The 19,279-nt window shown below is 43.9% G+C and overlaps 1 protein-coding gene and 1 pseudogene across 1 annotated transcript in view; one reads left to right on the top strand and one right to left on the bottom strand.

Moving 5' to 3' along the window:
• LOC135218345 (ADP-ribosylation factor-like protein 2) overlaps nt 1–19,279 on the top strand; it is a 173,034-nt gene that overhangs the window by 79,677 nt on the left and 74,078 nt on the right. The window lies entirely within an intron of this gene.
• LOC135218581 (isobutyryl-CoA dehydrogenase, mitochondrial-like) overlaps nt 1–19,279 on the bottom strand; it is a 98,749-nt pseudogene that overhangs the window by 41,386 nt on the left and 38,084 nt on the right.

The following is a 19,279-nucleotide window of genomic DNA, read 5'->3' on the forward strand; positions in this document are numbered from 1 at the left end:
GCGCTGTGGTGTTGTCCGAATTGATCTGAACGACTTTGCCGGATACTTCTTCCTGGAAAAACCTGAGAGCCAGATAAATGGCTGACAGCTCTTTCAGATTGATGTGCCAGGACACCTGCTCCCTCTCCAGGTGCCCGACACTTCTTTCCCTCCCCTAGTGTTGGCTCCCCCAACCCGTGGACGACGCTTCGGAAAACAAAACACTAGGTCGGGGTTCCGAAGTTTGAGGGAGAGCCCTTCCGCGAGCTTCCGAGGATCTGACCACCAACTTAGGTGATCCTTCACCTCTCTCGTTAAACACAAGATCGCCTCCAGATCTTGCTTGTTCTTCCAACTGTTGGCTAGGAAGAATTGAAGAGGTCTGAGGTGCAGCCTTCCCAGAGAAACAAACTTCTCCAGTGAGGAAATGTCCCCAGCAAACTCATCATCCCTCCACAACCCGAGCATGTTTCCTTCCCCAGAAAGGTCGCCATTTCTCCAAGCATTGAAGTTGTCGCCCCTGGGACGGAAAACCCGCCCGAAAAGCCACTGAGTCCATCTGAATCCCCAGATAGACTAAAGATTGAGACGGAGTCAAATGCGACTTTTCGAGGTTTACCAGAAGCCCCAGGGACTTTGCTAACGTCATGGTCGTGTGCAGGTCCTCCAGACACCGTTCCCGCGATGAAGCTCGAATAAGCCAGTCGTCTAGGTAGAGAGAGGATCCGTATATTCTCCAAAATGAAGCAGCCTTGCCACGTTCTTCATTAGAATGGTGAAAACCATCGGCGCTGTGGTCAGACCGAAGCAAAGTGCCCTGAAGTGGAATACCTTCCCCTTCAGGACAAATCGCAGGTATTTCCTTGATTGGGGATGGATGGGGACGTGAAAATACGCGTCTTGGAGGTCTAGTGAGACCATCCAATCCCCGGTCTCAAAGCTGACAGCACCGATTGAGTCGTCTCCATCTTGAATTTCTTCTTTATCACGAAGAGATTTAGGCTGCTGACATCGAGGACGGGTCGCCACCCCCCCAATGTTTCGGCACCAGGAACAGGCGGTTGTAAAACCCTGGCGATTCCAGGTCGAAGACCTGTTCCACCGCTTGCTTCTCGATCATTTGTTCCAGCAGATCGAAAAAGCACTTTCTGTTCTCTCCTCGATAATAGGGAGACAAATCCGATTTGGTGTTGAGGATAGCGGGGGTGACTTCAAAGAAACGGGATCCTGTACCCTTTCCTCACGACATCCAGCGACCAAGGGTCGGCATCTCTCTCTTCCCAGGCTTTCGCGAATCGAAGAAGCCTGGCTCCTACCGGAGGCGTCTGAAGGACTTCCGAATCACTTCTTCCTACTCTTGAACGGAGGGCAGGGGTTTTTTCCTCTGGAAAGGAAAGCCTCTTGCCTCGGGAGGGCTCTTGCTTTCGAGGAAGGTCCAGCACGAAAGGGCTTCGATTTCTTGGCAAACGAAGCTCCAGAAGATGAAGCAGCTGCTGGCCTTCTAGAAGACTGAGCCAGAAGATCTTGCGTTGCCTTTTCCTGAAGGCTTGAAGCTATGTCCTTAACCATAGCCTGGGGGAAGAGATGGTCTGAGAAAGGAGCGAAAAGCAAGTCCGCCTTTTGCGTTGGAGAGACGGATTTGGCCGTGAAGTTACAAAAGAGCGCTCTCTTCTTGAGAATCCCGAGCTAAAGTGCGTAGCCAACTCCTCAGAACCCATCCCTGACGGCCTTGTCCAATACAAGAAAAGTACGCTGGACAGCTCCCCCAGACTAATAGTATCAGAACTCCTTGACCTGGCATCTAAAACTCCAAGACACCAGTCGAGAAAGTTGAAGACCTCTAGAGTCCTGAAGAGGCCTTTTAGTGAAAGTCGAACTCGTTATGGGTCCAAGTGACTTTTGATGAAGACAGAAGGGCTCTTCTGGAGGCGTCTACGATGCTCCCGAAAGTCACCTTGAGCAGAGGCTGGTAGTTTAACGCCTATGTCTCTCCTGTCTCATACACATGCCTCCTTTAACCGCAGAGTCTTGAAGGCGGTAAAGCTAAAGAGGACTTTCCTAACGCTTTCCTCTTCTCCATCCACTCATGGACTTTCCGGAACGCTTGCTTCGTGGAAAGCGACTTCTTCATTTTAATGAACCCCGATGCCTTCGTTGCCTTAAAAGAAGAAAATAGAGAAGGAGGAGTACGAGGGGCTTCCGGTTGCAAAAGTTTGTTTCTCCGAACTGCCGACTGTAGAAGACTGCATCAAAACTTATAGTCCGATGAGACAGTAGCTGGTTGCTGTTCGTTCCTCTGCTTCTACTAAAATCATCGCTAACTCCTTCCTCAGAAACTGGAGAAGTAGGAGGAAACTCTGAAGAAAACTGACGAACAGGAAGGGTTCCTTCATCCACCTGAACTGCATTGGTGAGGAACTGGTGTCTTACCAGCGCGCGCTTGGCGTCCGAATCCACACGTTTTGGCGCCGACAGGTGCGCGCTCGACATCTACTAACACACGCTTGGCGTCCACTGGCGCGCACCGAGCGTCCCACTAGTGCACGCTTGCTTCCAATGGTGCGCGCCGAGCGTCAGTCAGCGAGCGGCTGCCGCCCCCCCCCCCCCCACTGGTGCACGTTTATCAACAACAGGTGCGCGTTTGGCGGCAACCTGAAGCGCGCTCCACTTGCACAGAAGCGCGCTCAGCGTCCACCACTCGCTTGCGAACATGACGAAGACTTGCGAGCGGGAGATATTTCATCCTGAGAGCGAGAAGCGAACTTCTCACCTCCTCTAGAGAGCTGCTGGGGAGCAGAACGAACTCTAGAGGGAGACTCGAACGAAGAGAGAGGCGAGCGAGGAGAAAGAGCGGGTCTTGACTTCTTCACAGGAGCTTCTCATCCTTCCTACGACGCGGAAGAGACTCTCTAGCAGCAAGAAGCGTCCTGAAGTTGCTTGCTGCAGTGGACTGAATCATCCTCTTGTTTGGCGAATCTTCCTGCTCGGGGAGGGACTGATCCTGTGAGGCAGGAGAGCGGCGAGGGGACGCCTCCCTCCTCCTCCCAGGTACGGCCTCTTCCCGAGCTCTGGAGCGACTGTATCGCTCGCACGAGCTAACTGAATCCAAGTCCGAAGACTCTCTACGCCTTTTCTGCGGCGGAAAAGCAGCGAACGCACGGTCAGAGGCGAGATCGCAAAAGCGGACAACTAGGACGTGAAGCGTCAACATTACGTGCCGTCCTTTTCAGCGGACGTGAAGCACCTTGAGAACTCCACCCTTTAACGTGGGGATGAAGCCTCCGATGACGAAAAACACTCCTTGAGGAGACGTGCACAGCGGCACACGCTCCCTGGCAGTCTGGGGATTTTCATCAGTAACTGCCGAAGGCACGTCAGATCGGTGGGGGTTCCTTGTAACCCTCCTTCGGCTTTCGACATGCTCCCTCCCCAGGTCCTGGAGTCAAGCAGAGGTCCAGGCCTAGAGGCGAAACAAGGCCGATCTGACGCACCCTCCACTTACACAAGGGGTATCACTGCACTTTTGCACGTCACTTTGCTCTCAAGAGCCAACACTTTCGATTCTAGATTACGGAATCGAACTCCAATATTAAGGATAAAGTATTACTCTCACAGACACTGCTTCAGGGCCCGGAGGCAAAACTACAGGTTAGGAGCATTAACAGAAGAGGGTTAACAGGAGAAACATTAATTTCTTGCACGCCTGAAACACTCCTGGAGGAAGACCTCCTTAACCTATCCTTTTCAAGTTTCCTAAGATAGGTATCATACGCCTTCCACTCAGAATCTGTTAGTCTTTCGCACTCCTTGCAACGGCTTTCATACACACTTCATGCTCCCTGCAACTCTTACATACCGTATGTGGGTCTACTGAAGCTTTTCAGTAGCCTACTCTACAATCAGTTTCTAGAGCGAACCTAGCGCTAGCTGTACTAGACCCTGACATATTATCCAGAAAAGTCCAAACCAAATCAAATCATCTCCACTAATAACGTGTGCCTAGCCACCGATCCAATCAATTAATCCAAAAAAGAACCAAAAAGGGATACTCAAAGTAGCAAAAAAGTTTTCCAATCCAGACGAGGTGCTGTCAAACAGATGTTCACAACACCGGCGACAGAAAAATTATGAATAGAAAATGGGAATGGTTCCTGATACCCGCCTCCCAGCGGCGGGAATGGGTACTAACCACCTGACTCCCACTACGTGTGTCGTAAGTTTTAAATTCTGTCGGTGTCGGAAATTATCAGCTATATATATATCTGACAGGTAAGTTGCATGAACAAACTAATCCTTTATTAAGTAATAAAACAAATCATAAGAATTAATCAATTGAAAATTAGTAAGATAAGCTGCATAAAAAACACATACATACCAATATTAATTCGGCCTCCATTAAGACCTTTCATAGCAATGTTGAACCCTTGACCTTCTTTCCCAATGATGTTTGGATGCAGGCACTCTGCAGTCTTCAAATATAACCATACGAGTCGGCTGGGAATTCCAACCAACTTTCTTTTCTTTCTTTCCAAAGTTCAATCCTAAGGAGCAAAAATAAATGTACTACTTTGAAACTTTAATGCTTATTTTCTTCCAAATTCAGCACAATGATAATTCCCTCTCATAAGATGAAACAGCCAAGGTTTTTCATCCAAATTTACTGTCTGACAACAATATTAACATTGTGTGTGGATACTATTATAAAAAAATCTCAAGACACTTACCAGGCATTCCCTTTTCAACTAGCACACATGAGATACCTTTTGGTCCAGTACTCCTGTTCTACACATTACCAAATAGACATCGGGTGTCCCCCTCCTCCACTAATGAATGCCTGTTAAAAATTGAAGTCTTAGAATGAATGCAATTTTTCATACTAGTCTATCAATCATAATGAGCCTTAATTCCCAGTGTGGAATTACCCAGACATATAACCTCTGAAGTACCACATATGAAAGACAAAACAACAAATAACACATGCTGACTGGCTATATCTATCCCATATTTAACTCACTGGTAGGAAGGAAATGCCAGCCCTATTCTTTTGTGCAGAACTTGCAACACAACTAAAATGAGGAACAAGAAAAAATCCAGCCCATTAAGGAACTTTTGCTCGGTTTAAGTCTACTCTAGGGAAAGCCTCTAATACTGAATATTTGGAAATAATGACATCCACAATGGCAGTATGACAGTCAGTTTAAGGAACAAGCAATATAATAATATATTGTCACTACTAGAACCTACGGTAACAATTCTGTGTACGTACATGTTAAACAAGACCTGTATTTTTACAAAAATTACCTTTGAACCATTCAAAATGAGGTCATCACCATCTTTTCGGACATTTGTTGAGAGAGATGCAGCATCAGATCCTGATCCTGGTTCTGTCAAACAATATGAAGCAAACTTCTCCATGGTTGCCAACTGGGGTATCCATTTTTCTCTTTGTTCATCATTGCCAAATTCATCAATCATCCAAGCGCACATGCTACAAAAATATATAGTATGATCAATGAATTATCCTCTTACCTTCAATATCATAAAAATAAACTTACTGATGTTACACAGCACAAGATAATCACCTCAAAATTAGATGTACAAAATAAATTTTTTGGGAATCCACTTAATTCTTTCGTACACAAAAATCAGTCATTAATCATCTTTCTCAACAAGCTTGTCCCTATTTGGGGTCGGGCGCATCCTCCTCGCTCAATCCCAACTCCCTCATATGTCTCTTCACAAAATCAATCCATTGCAATTTTGGTCTACATATGATGGTTCAGCAACACAAATCAGTCATTAATCTATTGTGTAATCAAAATATTCCATCCACGTCAATCACTATCCAAAAGTTACAGAAAGAAGACAGTGGTCAGGTGGGTAGACTCCTGTGCATGAGTGTATGGATGCAATAGTTTCAGCAGTACATAGATTAGAAAGCATAGTTTTATCCTTTGGATCAGTATCAAAATTTTTCTAAAAGGATTCTCCAGTTTTGGCATATCCTAGATTCATCCAGTTTAACAAGAGACAACTACAGCAACAATGTCATTATTTACAAAGAATTGCAAAAACTTTTTAACTGATTTTATGTCAAATGCTATAGTGTTATTAAAAGACAAATAATTTTTATATTTCTTAAATCTTTTTAGGTTTTTTTAAGTCTTGCACTGTATTCACTACAGCTGCCAAATACTATATCAAAATAAAGTGCCTTGTCCTCCCATGATAAAAAAAAAAAAAATTAAACAAGGTGTTTCAATAAGCCACTATTTTATGGAATTACTTCAAGTTGTTCATAACTTCTGAATAACCTGTAATGAAAAGAGACAAGTACTATCCTTTAGACTTGAAAACTGCACAGATCAAAACTGGTCACATGAAAATGAAAAGAATGTTTTTGCAAACACAGAAGACAAATTAAGCAATGATATCTGGATATCTGTGTTTATTAAAATCCCTTGTGGTAGGGGTGTAAGAATACTACCACTGGAGGTCCTGTTAGCCATGAAAGGTGACTAAAAGGACAGCTGCTACCTTGCAGTCTTACTTTTTTAGTAAAAGAAAAGGCTGGCACACTGCCAATAACTGTGGATACTGCTGCCTTGCAGGTGGACTTTTTAGTCAAAGGCGAGACCCACCGCCAATTACTGTGGTTGATAGCAGCAAGGGCATGTGGTCGTAAAAATCCCTTTGCCAAACAATAAACCATGCGTGATGTTCTAAGAGATACAGAGAGAAGAGGTTTGTTGGAGGATGATGCCTTTGACAGAAAGCAGTGGAGAAGGTGCAGCAGACAAACCGACCCCATTAATGTAGGGATAATGGTGGAAAAGAAGATCATCAGTAATACTTATTAAAAAGCTGATTTTAATGATATCAAAGACCTGTTTTTTTTCTTGTAACAGATGAATATAAGAAAGTAATAATGTATTGTTCTTTGGTCGATTTGAAAATTTTTCTTACCCAGAGTAATATAAAACTTTACTGAATCACAGAAAACATACTACGTATATCAAAACTTCAAATACCAATAAATTGTCATGATAAACTCACTTGACTAAAATACAGTGCTTTATTAACTATTTTTCTTCCAATATAATAATAAAAAAAGCTAAATTACAATAAACATGTATATATATCCATAAATTTTAGCATCAAATACTGTAAATGCAAAATATGTAACAACAATTTTTCAGAAACACACTGGCAGACAGATATACATACTAAGAAAGAGGAATCATTTTCAAGCTTGTTCGCTGAAGTTGCTGGAAAGCTTAGTGAACCATGACAAAGGCTGAACAGCTTCACAGTCTATACAGACCAGTGCCAATAACTCAAGAGATGGAATGAGTGAAAGAATCATTTCCTATTATTGTACAACTGAACATTAGTTTATGTTAACAACAACAAGGAAAACTTATTGTTTAATTCTCAGTAACATGCTTACCTCTGATCATTTGAAAAACTGTGGGGGAAATTCTAGATAGTATTACATTTGTACAATGATCCTTTTCTAGATCCCAAAGTTATTGAAAGTGAGTTGTGAAGAGAGTGAACTTTCAACGTAATAAAAGGCCAACAAGTGCTTTATCTGCATTACATTATTTACTATGAGATTCAGGGCCTCTGTAACATGGTTTTTTCGCAATAACTTTTTATCTATGCATTTCATAAATATAACGCTTATTCAGAATACATATTATATCAACACATAAATTTTGAGTTTATTCTGCATTACGTAGGTTGAATAAATTTGGTACTCATAATGTAAAAGTGACCTTTTTTGAAGACGGGCCAACTTACTCAGAGAGAAGGTTTCGAACGCACTCGTTACGTAACTTATGACATCATTTCTTCCCTCTTTCTCGATGGATGATTGGCTATACGTAACGAAGGCTAAACCTCTGGCAACAATGACATACAAATTTAAATACAAGCAAAGCAGTACACCTTTATGAACTCTGGAACCTCTCCACTGATAATTGTCATAATGAACAAACCAACAAAATATGTTAATAAATACAAAAACACTTCGATTATTAGTCTAACTCCCAAAATAAGTTTCCTAAGAAATTACAGTCTGCTTTATAGGTCACAATCAGATTGACAAGATGTAGGGAATAGTTGGTAATTACCAAAAACGTAGTAGACAACCTTGATTTGATAACTGCTATATCCAATGTCAAGCAATTGTTATTTATTGGCTATCTACCTATTTACAGAAAAAAAATAGCCGGTACCGTATATTGGCTTTAAACCTTCACCAATAATTATCGTCAGAATGGTGACTTCATGAGGCTCCACCCACTTTCGCCTCGTTATAATTCAGGATAACACTAAAGGCTACCATGGGCATTGTTGGATTAGAAAATTTAACTTCTGGCTATAAAAATGATATTGTTAAGATACAATGAAGTTTTATACATACTTACCTGGCAGATATATACTTAGCTATAGACTCCGTCGTCCCGACAGAATTCAAAACTCGCGGCACACGCTACAGGTAGGTCAGGTGATCTACCATTCCCGCCGCTGGGTGGCGGAATCCCGACCATTCCCGTTTTCTGAGCCAGATTTTCTCTTACACTGTCTCCTGAGGGGAGGCTGGGTGGGCCCTTAATCGTATATATCTGCCAGGTAAGTATGTATAAAACTTCATTGTATCTTAACAATGTCATTTTTATACATGCAACTTACCCGGCAGATATATACTTAGCTGATTGACACCCTTGGTGGAGGGTGAGAGACAGCTATATATATATATAAAAAAAATTTAATAACGGGAAACAACAATTGTTGTAGGATATCAATCCTTGGTTCTTACCTGTTTGGGCCGAAGACTTCATGATTACTGTCATTTAGTCTGCATGCCTCAAGAGCTTCAGTGAGGTAAACAACCAATGACCGAACAGCCCTTCTGGATCATGTCAATGGGGGCTAGCCCGCTTACAAGCGACAGAACCTGCATGGATCGTACCAATGGGGCTTACCCGCTTACATGGCAGAGTCTGACTGTATCTTATCAATGGGGTGGGCTAGCCCTCTTACATGACAGAACTTTAGGCTTTACATAATGCACAACGAGGAGACCAAAAGTTAATCCCGACCACCTGACCTTCCTAACCATGTTAAATCTAAGAACGAAAGGGGTTATTCCTATACCCGCTCTTCAGTCAACCATAAAAACCAAACACCATAATGTTAAAATTACATAACCTAACTAATTAGGATTAACCTCAGCTCCTCCTCCCAGCACTAAATCCGCGGACACATACGCTCCCAGTGAAAAGCACTTCTCATAAGTAACTCTCACATCCCTTAGATAATGAGAGGCGAAACACTGAGTTACACTTCCAATACGTGGATTCAATAGATTTTGAATAAAGGACACGTTTTATGAAAAGCCATTGAGGTTGCTATGGCCCTCACTTCGTGTGCTTTTACCCTGAGGAGTTTTAATTTAAATTGTTCTTCACCACTTTAAGATGCGCTTCCTTAATAATGTCTTTAATGAAAAACGTAAGGGCGGGGTTTTTTGATATTGGCCTTGTAGGATCCTTGACCGAACACCAAAGACTTTCCTGCGTACCTCCCAAAAGAGACTTTCTTTGTAAATAAAATTTTAGCGCTCTTACTGGACAAAGGGTCTTCTCCTGTTCTTCCCCCGTAAGAGAAGAGAGTGCCTTCACTTCGAAGCTTCTAGGCCACGGTTTTGATGGGTTTTCGTTCTTGGCTAAGAAGAGAGGCTTAAAAGAGCAAATTGCAGCCTCCTTCTTAAAAACCCACTCTGCCCTCTAACGCTTGAAGTTCACTCACCCTTTTTGCCGTGGCTAAGGCGAACAGGAATAGAGACTTCCTTGTCAAATCTCTAAGAAGAATTATTGGAAGGTACGAATCTTTCAGACATCAGATAATGAAGCACTATATCCAAGTTCCAACTGGGATTTTTATTATTCTGACTTTTTGAGGTCTCGAAAGACCTAATAAGGTCATGTAGATCCTTATTGTCCGACACATCCAGACCCCTATGCCTAAAAACCGAGGCCAGCATACTTCTATACCCCTTGATCGTAGATACAGCTAGGCCACACTTTCTTCTAAGGTAAAGAAGAAAATTTGCAATGTCGGTTATAGAGGTACTGGAAGAGGACACCTCCCACTTCAACTGGTACACCCGTAATGTGGATGGTCTCCTGGCTCTTGCGATTGCTTTTGAAGCTTCGCGAGAAAACCCCCTCGCTCTAACGAGTCCTTCGATAGTCTGAAGGCAGTCAGACTTAGAGCGGGGAGGTTTTTGTGATACCTGTCGAAGTGGGGTTGTTTGAGAAGATCGCTCCTTAGTGGGAGCGATCTGGGAAGATCACTATCCACTCCAGCAACTCTGTCACCCAATCTAGGGCTGGCCAAAAGGGGGCGATCAAAGTCAATTTCGTTCCCTCTGAGGAGGCAAACTTTCTTATTACTTCCCCTACCAGTTTGAAGGGGGGAAAAGCGTACCCGTCTATTCCCTTCCAATCCATGAGGAGGCCGTCTATCGCTATTGCTCTTGGATCTGCGATGGGGGAGCAATAATTCTCCAACCTCTTGTTCCAGTTGGTTGCGAACAAGTCTAACGTTCGGCCTTCCCCATAACCCCCATAACTGATCGCACACTTGAGGGTTGAGAGTCCATTCGGTGGGGAGCACTTGGTTTCTTCTGCTTAGCAGATCCGCTCGAACATTTCTCTCTCCCTGAATAAAATCTCGTTAGAAGAGAGATCTGTTTCTCTTGCGCCCAAAGCAACAACTCCCTCGCTGTCTCGTAAAGGGAGAATGAATGAGTTCCCCCTTGCTTCCTGATATATGCTAGGGCTGTCGTGTTGTCGGAATGACCTGAATGATCGATCCTGAGTCGTTCTTGAAAGTGCAAGAGAGCTAGGTGAATGGCTTTCAGTTCCTTGTTTTTGTTTTATGTGCCAGGACACCTGAGCTCCTTCCCAGGTTCCCGACACTTCTTGCGAATCCAACGTTGCTCCCCACCCCACGTCCGATGCGTCTGCAAACAACGCTCGGAGAGGGCTCTTTATGTGCAAGGATATTCCTTGACCGAGTTTCTTCGGGTCTAACCACCACCGAAGATCTTGTTTGACCTTGTCCGTTATCCTGAATGATTCTTCGAGGTCCTGGGAACTTTGATCCCAGTTCTCCTTCAGATAATACTGAAGGGGTCTTAGGTGCAGTCTCCCTAAGGAAACGAACTGCTCCAACGAGGAAATGGTTCCCAGCAAACTCATCCACTCCCTCGCGGAGCAATGCTCTTTCCCTAGAAATACTGACACCTTTGTAAGGCAGCGCTCTATTCTCTCTGTTGATGGAGACGCTAGAAAACCCCGAGAATCCATCCGAATCCCCAGATAAACTATGTTCTGCTGGGGATCCAGCTGGGACTTCTCGAGGTTGGACTAGGAGTCCCAATGACTGCGTCATCTTTAATGTTACCGAAAGGTCCTCCAGACACTGTTCCTTCGACTTTGCTCGTATTAGCCAGTCGTCCAAATACATAGAGATTCTGATCCCTTCTAAATGTAGCCAATGCGCCACATTCCTTATGGGATACCAGCTGAAGACTTGAGGGGACCGTCGATAGTCCGAAGCAAAGCGCTCGAAAATTGAAAAACACTCTTCCCCGTGACATGAATCTTAGGTATTTCCTTGATGCCGGATGAATTGGCACATGGAAATATGCATCTTGAAGGTCCAGGGATACCATCCACAGTCCCATGGACGAAGAGCAAGAAAGTAGCAGAGGAAGGAGGTCTCCATCGAGAACTTCTTCTTTATCACAAAGACGTTCAGCGCACTTACGTCCAAAACCAGCCTCCACCCGCCCGAGGCTTTTGGTACCAGGAATAGACGGTTGTAGAAACCTGGTGAATGGAGATCTTGAACCGGTTCTATTGCCCTTTTCTGCAACATAAGTTCTACTGCTTGCAGGAGAGCTTGACTCTTGACAGGATCTTTGTATCTCGCTGTTAACTCCCTTGGAAGTTCTTGTTAAGGGAGGATATTCCCTGAAGGGGATGAGGTATCCTCTCTCGAGGATAGAGAGGGTCCAGCTGTCCGCCCCTCTCTTCGCCCAGACTCTGGCAAAGTTCGACAGTCTGGCGCCTACCGCTATCTGGAGGACTTCTTTCATTTATTTTGCCTTCCCTGCGGGTCTCCTGGAAGGTCTTCCTCTGGTATCGGTCTTCTACCTCTAAAAGGGGTTCTTGAGGAGGAAGAGGCTCCTCGAAAGGGCTGCTGAAGAGGTGCTTTATCCTTCTTTTGAAAAGGAACAGCAGGCTTGAACCTCTTTGCTGACTGTGTCAGTAGATCCTGTGTGGCTTTTCCAGCTAATGATTTTGCTACATCCCTCACCGTGTCCTGTGGGAAAAGGTGGTTAGAAAGTGGCGAATATAGCAAGGCCGACCTCTGTAAAGAGGAGATACTGACTTGGACAGGAAAGACCTGTACACTGCTCTCTTTTTCAAAACTCCCGATCCAAAAAAGAGGCAGCCACTTCCACCGAACCGTCCATCACCGCTCTGTCCAGACAAGATAATACACTCAATAATTCGTCCATAGTGACAAATTCGGATCTTGGGCTCTCTTCGCAAGGGCTCCCAAAGCCCAGTCCATAAAATTGAATACTTCGAGTGTCCTAAAGAGTCCCTTTAGTAGATGGTCCAGTTCACACATCCCCAAGTAGCTTTTGCTGATAGTAGAGCGCGCCTCCTTGAAGAATCTACTAAGGAAGCGTAAATCTGCGTCTGCCGATTGAAGGCACAGTCCTAAGCCCATAGGTTTCCTGGGTATAGTAACCAGCTTCCAGTTTACCCGTTCAAACTTTGAAGGAGTGGGCATGAAAAAAACAGTCTTGCCCGCCTCTCTTTTAGTTCTTTAAAGCCATTCTCCAAAGCCTTTGAATGCTTTTTTCATACTAAGGGCTGGACACATTTTTACAAATGAGGATGCTTTTGGAGACTTCGTGCTTGATAACAAAGATCCTGGAGAGGGCGGATCCGCTGGTTGAAGCTTATCCCCGAACTCCTGCAACAACAACAAGGACAATCTCTTATAATCAGAGACTACTACATCCACTGGTAATTCTTCATCGAGACTTCTTCTAAGTCTCCGGTGTAGGAGATCCTTTCAGAGAAGAGCGGTTCTTAGTAGTCGAGGGACTTCTGTCAAAAGAAGAAGAACGTTGCCCGTGTGACAAATCCTTGCTACTACAAGGCGGGCAATAGAGTTCTTAAACGCACGAGATCTCCTCTCAGGAACCTGTTTCCTACCAGGTGAAGGGCTCCTACTCTCCGAAAGAACTCATAAAGTGCGAAGGGGTCTTACTCTGACCTAAGCTCGTACAAGGAGCCTGGCGCCTACTCGACTCCTGACCCTGCTCGACTCCTGGCGTCTGCTAGACTCCTGGCGCCTACCCGACTTCTGACGCCTGCTCGACTCCTGAAGCCTGCTTGATTCCTGGCGCCTGCTTGACTCCCTGGCGCTTGTCGTGACTCCTGGTAGGCTCTTGACGCCTCTCACAAGACTCCTGGCGTCTGTTAGGCTCTATACGCCTGTTATAATTCTTGGCGCCCTACTAGGCTCTGTCACTCTATGTGTCTAAAAATCTCCTGCTTCTTAGGCTCTTGACGCCTATCCTGATCCTCAGAAGAGGAGTCCGACTCCTGACTTCTCCTAAGAGACGTAGCTGATCGCTTGCTCTGCGAGCGGCTACCGATGGGAACTTTCTTCCTATAGATAGGAGAGGATCGCTTAAAGGGAGAACGAGAGTGTCTCTCCGGTGACGAGCGCCTGCTAGAGTGAGAAACTTCTCTCCTACCAGGAGAAGAAAACTTCGATCTCTTCACTGGAAGGGAGGAGTCTTTCCTTCGAGACGAATCCTTATGTAGAGCGCAACCTACAAGGAGAATTTGTTCCTGTAGATTAAGCAGGAAAAGCTTAGTCCGGGGTCTTGAGGCGCTTGGAAGACGGTACTTCTCACCTTCTTACTAGTCGAAGGAAAATCCTCTGGAAATCGCTCTGGGCTTGAATCAAAAGCGTCTCCTTTCGGCGCTACCCACGATCTCTTCAGAGGACGAGACTTCGAAGCAGAGCTCCATCCACGCCTGGACGAGGAGGAGTCCGACGCAGAAAAATGAAGTTTTTATTGTAAAACTAATATTGTAATACCTACCTGAACACCTGAACAAGCCCTGGTCACTTACCAGCCCGAACCATCATTTATTAAAATTTTAACCAAATCTTTGGTTAAAATAAACGATCAGTGTTGCCAATCTCCTGGCAAACACCCTCGTTACCTAGTTACCAGCCCACCGCTGATAGCCCTGCCTCACGGGCCGGTCACACCTGCCTCTCACGTCAATCATAACTCAATAACTCTGTATGAGAGGGGAGGAGGGTGGGAATCATTCAGGTGTTCAGGTAGGTATTACAATATTAGTTTTACAATAAAAACTTCATATTGCAATACACCCCCTGAACACCTGAACAAGCCCGATTAACAACATTAATTTGGAGGTGGGGAATCAAATCTACTCAGCCCTCCACTGTACCATTGTCAGTCAATATAATTGAGTACGTGGGTCAGTCTCAAGTTCATTTGTCACTCGTCCAAACTAATCTCCCATGTGTGGCCTTCTAGGCCTCCATATGTGGAGGGAAAAACTCCCTGCACCTCTACCCTAAAGTCAAAACTCATTGAGTGCGGGAGGGATACAAACCTGTTTCCTCTCAGCTGGCTATGTGCCTCACCTGAGTAGAGGAAAAACTGAAGACCTCCCATGTGGCTCTCGGGCCTCTCATGTGAGGGGGGAATCTGAAGACCTCCCATGTGGCTCTCGGCCTCTCATGTATGGAGGGAATCTGAAGACCTCCCATGTGCCTAGGCCTCTCATGTATGGAGGAAGACCTCCCATCGGAGGAGGAGCAACCATGTCCATCGGTGCGTCTGCGACGGTGTCGTCGATCGTAGTGATGTCCTCTCTTGTAGTGTTGTACCTGCCTGTCTGTACTCTGCCTGGTTGGCACTTGGAAGAATACCCTCAGATAGACCCAGACATGTTCTTTCCTATCTGTCCTAATACTTAAAATCCTCTCGTGATATATAATATTATGAATACGTACCTTATACATATTCCTAATATTCGCTCCCTACTCTAATACTAACTCAGACAGCAAGATTGTTGGGTTTAAAAATAGAATTTAGGCCAAAGGCCGAGTATTGGGACCTATGAGGTCAGTCAGCGCTGAAGGGAAATTGACAAAGTTTGAAAAGGTGTGACAGGAAGAAAAACCTCTGTTGCACAATGAGTCCAGTGTTAGAGAGCGTGGAAAATAGGATAGAGAGAATATGAAATCAGAAAGGAAGAGAGGGAGAGAGAGAGAGAGAGAGAGAGAGAGAGGAGGAGAGAGAGAGGAGAGAGAATAAACAAAAAAAAAAAAAAAAAAAAAACAAAAAAAAACAAAAAACCCCCCACACATTACATAGTCTAGATAAAGAGAGAATATCAAAATCAGGGAAGTTGAGGAGAGAGAGAGAGAGAGAGAGGAGGAGAGAGATGAAGAGGTGGAGAGAGAGAGACGTATGAGAGATGAGAGTGAGAGAGAGACATTACAATCGTTCTAACATCTCCACCTCCGTAAATTGCACCCTCTTCTAAGTTAAAAGGGTATTATCTTAACGATAATATACTCGTATAACTCCGTACAGCTATGAACAACCGAACGAGAAACTTGTTAATGGCGATCGACTCCTAATAACAACATCACTTTAATGTATCGAACAGCGTATGACAGTAATCGAATCCGATAGCAACATCCGTTATTGTATTCATCCGCGTACGACGGTAATCACTGTATTCATGTTATAAATGCAGCTGAAGCTAATAAGGCTTTTGTATGAATTCAAACGCAGCCGTGGTAAAAGAAACTAATAGCATGAAAGAGCTCATTACTGTTTTTTTTTTTTTTTTTTCAGACAAAGGATTAATAAAGTATATAAGTGTAAGGTTCGTATACCTATGAAAACGAGTGAAAACGAACGGAATCCTAAATTTAACGCCATCTAACCCGATGGAAAAACTAGCTTCCATGAGACGTATCAGTCAAAATTTTGGACTTAAATTACATCGTAAGACGAACAGTATGACTTCTTTCCATAAGTTAAGTATCCAGATATTCATTAATGTGCTAACTAGGGACAAAAACATTAGCCGAGACCAAGTGATATGGTTGAATCTGGAGCCAAGGAAAAAAAAACAAAAACAAAAACAGACTAGCCGGCATCCTTGTCTGTCTAAGCCACACCTCCTTACAATAGTGCTGTTTGACGACAAGCTAGTGTAATTGTATTTAATTGAAAAGTACAAAATCATATTTAAAGGTAATTATTAACTATTATTAGGCTTAATATTAATTTCAGTTGTCATTGTAAATTTGATAATACGACTGGTAATAATTTGTAACTGTAAACTGACATAAGCGCAATGTAATTACTGACGGCAATAGTCGGTTAAACGTATGAAGACATCATACATACGAATTCCTTATATCTGCCATCTGATTATATGCCCCAAGATAGATACCTCATTGACTATTTGTTTAAATGTCAACATAGTTGAACACACGTCTCCTTCAAGACGTTTGTACAAACTTGGCAAATAAAAGTGAGTGTGTTGTTACGTTTAGTCATTTTTAAGGCAATCAGGAGAGAATGAGATGGATACGGCGACGCGCAAACCCGTATTCGTCATGCGCTGATTCCAGCGTGAATGACTGCCGAGTTAAGTGTTTATACTACGCTAATATGATGATACATATAATACAATTATAATGCTTTAACGTCCGACAGAATCCGATCTTCATTGTGTTCGATTACATTCATATTAATTATTCTCCGACTCGGATTCTCGTCGTTTTCCAATTACACCTGTACTGAATTAATCAGAACGTCAGAATGCCTTGAGCCTACAGCGTTAGCCAATAATAAAAAATACTATCGATATTGTACTGCGAATACTTTAGGCTAGGCTACTGAATATGCATACGATATATCATCGTGAACACTAGGCTACTGTAGTTAATTTTATATTCGATTTCTCTCCATACTGAATATCGTAAGTCAATATGCATTGAACGGAGAATTAATTGATATTAACAATTATCGTATCGTATAAGTAGAGGAAAGTAACCTTAAAGACAAGAAACATATCTGAAAGACAACCATGGCCTAAACAAAAGCTTCTGATGCAAGGAACTCGAAGCAGGAAAAAGTCTAAAGATGCTCTAAGGACAACCGTACCCTCTATAAACTACTACTTTTAATAGAAAACCGACCCGAAGAAGCCTGCACTTCTCTTTCTAAAACTAAACACTTATGTAGTCTATTTATCCGTACTCGTCAATTATCTGAACCTAAGTTTTTATCATCCTGAGAACTTACACATAGAGGAAGGGGAATCCCGCTGCCAACACTCTGCCTGCTCCGCGCCAGGGGGGACGGCGGATCCTGCCCTGTGGGCTTGCGGATCCCCATAACCCCCAGCACCGGTTAGGGCTGGTTTCTGGAACAGGCAGGGGAGCTGGAAAAGAACGATTAGTAATTTCAGTATCCCTATTGCTCGATCTATCCTCACTTAATCTTGACATAACCAAAAATCGGTAACAGAGATGTCATACTCGATGTCAGCCTACTCTCAAGTTCTCTTAAAGAGCACTGTCTCTAAGTCTTTTATCGTGATCCTACGTTAGTCTCTTCCTGCCTACACTTACTTCTTAATACAAGACCTTTCCTACGTTTTGAGATACCCTAACATCTGTCCAAAGAGCCACTCCTGACATTCCAAACATCTGGTCTTTACATATAATTGAACAGGCCTACAATTTACGCATAAGGATGACTATCGTGTCATAGGGTACCTCATCCTTTTCTTGCATTGTTGGCAAAGACGATACGTTGTTGATCTTCCGCTCGTCGTTTTCTGTGATGTCGTGGCCGAGAATGCAGTAGCCGTTGTCCTAGCTTGTGTTGTTTCTTCCTTTGCAGAATCAATGTCTGATGACAAGGTATTAAGAGCAATCCAACAGTAATCCAAAGGGATGCGTAATTCGTCACCAAAATCAATCAAATCAAAGGTGCAAATGAAGGCCGGGCAAGACCAAAAAGGAGTTCGCTGTGGATACATCTGTACTCCACCGCGAACGATAAGTGATTGACGTGAGAGGGCAGGTGTGACCGGCCCGTGAGGCAGGGCTATCAGCGGTGGGCTGGTAACTAGGTAACGAGGGTGTTTGCCAGGAGATTGGCAACACTGATCGTTTATTTTAACCAAAGATTTGGTAAAATTTTAATAAATGATGGTTCGGGCTGGTAAGTGACCAGGGCTTGTTCAGGTGTTCAGGGGGTGTATTGCAATACACTCTTCCAGGATGCCTTTTCTACGGCTATCCAAGGCAGCCTGGGTCGTTACTTCAGGATCTGCCGAAGGGACGCCTGATCGTTGGGGATGCTCCACATCCTCCCTGCGGCTTTTGACATTCCTCCTCCCCTGGTCCCTGGGAGTTTGGAAGCGGTCTAGGCCTAGGAGCAATGCGGAGCCGATCAGACGCCCCCTCCACTGCACTGGGGTCACTGTATTCACTGACACTCTTACCTTGTGTTTCCATAGCTTTAAGCTGCTCCTGAAGCTCCCTGATCGAGGATCTCATTTTTTCCATTTCTGAAAATGAATCCTTAGATTCAACACAGGGAGAAGGGGCTGAGATTATGGGAGAAACATCATCTAGCTTGTTAGTTTCTAATTCAGGCTCAAAAGAACAAGATCTACTCGAGCTTCTAGCTGACGCTTTCCTAGCTCTATCCTTCTCTCTTTTCTTAATATAAGAAGCTAAATCCTTCCATCCTTGCTCCGTAAGCCCTTCACATTCAGCACAAGTTCTATCAAATGCACATTCAGAACCTCTACATTTACTACAAAGTGTATGAGGATCTACCTCTGCTTTAAACAACCTAGTTCTGCATTCTTCCCTTGCACAAACCCTAAACTTAGGTGTTACTTTAACTTCAGCCATCTTAATAGAAAAAAACCAAATCCAAGTCCTAATCCAGTCCAAATAAGCGTATGCCAATCCCGAGAATAAACAAGAGTACTTCACCAAATGAGTCCAACCAATTCTCGGCAAATGAGCAGAATTCCAACCAGGAGAGACCAAACAACAGTTGTTGCCGGCCTCAGCGACAGAGAAAATCTGGCTCAGA

This window comes from Macrobrachium nipponense, chromosome 9 (assembly GCF_015104395.2).
Source record: "Macrobrachium nipponense isolate FS-2020 chromosome 9, ASM1510439v2, whole genome shotgun sequence".
Taxonomy (NCBI): Eukaryota; Metazoa; Arthropoda; class Malacostraca; order Decapoda; family Palaemonidae; genus Macrobrachium; species Macrobrachium nipponense.